Source organism: Zingiber officinale, chromosome 5A (assembly GCF_018446385.1).
Source record: "Zingiber officinale cultivar Zhangliang chromosome 5A, Zo_v1.1, whole genome shotgun sequence".
Lineage (NCBI taxonomy): Eukaryota > Viridiplantae > Streptophyta > Magnoliopsida > Zingiberales > Zingiberaceae > Zingiber > Zingiber officinale.
This window is the reverse complement of record NC_055994.1, coordinates 116,675,222-116,677,628: the sequence shown is the minus strand read 5'-3', so window position 1 is coordinate 116,677,628 and position 2,407 is coordinate 116,675,222.

Here is a 2,407-nt window from a genome sequence, read left to right as displayed (position 1 = left end):
GGGACGGAGGATATAGAATCCGACCCGAATCCGACCCATTGCCATCCCTATTTGGAGGGTTCGAGTTTATGTTTGATTTAAACGATTCACGGCGGGGTTTTATAGTTGCCGCGTCGACTCTGGGTTTAACGTTGTCACTCAACGGTCTTCAAGGCGGGGTATTTATGGTCGCCGCTACGACCCTGGGGTTTAACGTCGCTGCTCGACGGTCTTCCGAGCGGGGTTTTATAGTCGCCGCGTCGACTCTGGGGTTTAACGTCGCCGCTCGACGGTCTTCAAGGCGGGGTATTTATGGTCGCCGCTCTGACCCTGGGGTTTAACGTCGCCGCTCGATGGTCTTCAAGGTGGGGTATTTATGGTCGCTGCTCCGCCCCTGGGGTTTAACGACCGACCCTGGGGTTTAACGTCGCCGCTCGACGTTCTTCAAGGTGGGGTATTTATGGTCACCGCTCCAACCCTGGGGTTTAACGTCGCCGCTCGATGTTCTTCAAGGCGGGGTATTTATAGTCGTCGTGTTGACTCTGGGGTTTAACGTCGTTGCTCGACGGTCTTCAAGGTGGGGTATTTATGGTCACCACTCCAACCCTGGGATTTAACGTCGTCGCTCGACGGTCTTCAAGCGGGGTATTTATAGTCACCGCTTCGACCCTGGGGTTTAACGTCGTCGCTCGACGGTCTTCAAGGCGGGGTATTTATAGTCGTCGCGTCAACTCTGGGGTTTAACGTCGCCGCTCGACGGTCTTCAAGATGGGGTATTTATGGTTACCGCTCCGACCCTGGGGTTTAACGTCGCCGCTCGACGGTTTGGTGAGGTCTTGAGGACTGGTCGTTCGGTGATAAATTCAGCGAACATTGCGCTTTTGGTTTTCAGCCTGTAATGAAAAGGCATAGGAGAATGCAAAGGTACAGGATATTAGTTACATTATCGCACCTTTCATCCAGCTCAGTATGGTTGCAGGTGGTTAGCACTCCATGGGCGCTCTAGTCGTCGCCCGTTCTCATCTTCCAGATAATATGCCCCTGAGCGGAGCTTTTCCACAAACCTTGAATGGTCCAGCCCATGGGGACTCTAGCTTGGTGACGTCACCGACCGGCTTGACTTTCTTCCAAACGAAGTCGTCGACCTGAAATGATTTGGGTACCATTCGCCTGTTGTAGTTCTGTTTCATTCTTTGTCGATATGCCATCAACTGGACGGCTGCCTTGGCTCGCGTCTCGTCCACCAGGTCTAGCTCCAATTGCCTCCGTTTGGCGTTGTCCTCGTTGTAGCGTCGGATCCGGTCGGACTCTATTCCGACTTCGACCGGGGCGACGACTTCTCCTCCGTATACCAAGTGGAATGGGGTGACCCCCATCCCTTCCTTAGGTATTGTGCTGATCGCCCACAATACACCTGGCAGCTCGTCCACCCAGTTTCCCCCTTCATGATCGAGCCGAGCTCGAAGAATCCGTAAGATTTCCTGATTCGCTACCTCGGCTTGCCCGTTACTCTGCGGGTATGCTACAGAGGTGAAGGCCTGTTGGATGTCGTACCCCTCGCACCATTCCTTTAGTTGCTGACCTGAGAACTACCTCCCGTTGTCCGAAATGAGACGATGAGGAATGCCGAACCGACAGATGATATGCTGCCAGATGAACTTTCTGACTATCTTTTCTGTTATTTTCGCTAACGGCTTAGCCTCGACCCACTTGGAGAAATAGTCCACCGCCACCAGTAAGAATTTTCGCTGCCCGGGTGCTATTGGAAACGGCTCTATGATGTCCATGCCCCATTGGTCGAACGGGCAGGACACGGTGGAGGCCTTCATCTCTTCCGTCAGTTGATGCGAGAAGCTATGGTATTTTTGGCAAGACAGGCACATGCTGGCTATCCAAGCGGCGTCTTCCTGGAGTGTCGGCCAAAAGTACTCGGCTAAAAGGACCTTTCTTGCTAATGAGCGTCCACCCGAATGTCCTCCACAGGACCCTTGATGCACCTCTTGTAGTATATAGTCGACATCTTCCAGACCGACGCACTTAAGTAAAGGCCTGGAGAATGCTTTCTTGTTGTTAGAGTGTATATTAAAAACCTAGCTTTTGTATAAACATTTATTTAGAAATAAAGAATCACAATGGTCAAATACCTACATTTATTTGTTAAGTGTAGTTGCTCAATTAATTTATATTATAGATAACATGATGTGTGGTGTCACACACAGAAGATCATGTTATCAGTTCTTTATAAATTATAAACAGTTGCTCACGACTAAGATGGAAAGGAACAAACCATTGGAATAGTCATAGTGTAATTAGGTATTAGTTTATCTTGACTAATAAATTACACTAGTACACTCTAAGTGTATTGAGTAGGACCATTTTAGGTAAGTTCTTTTTATACTGATTTGATAAAAGAACTGGACTTTAGTTA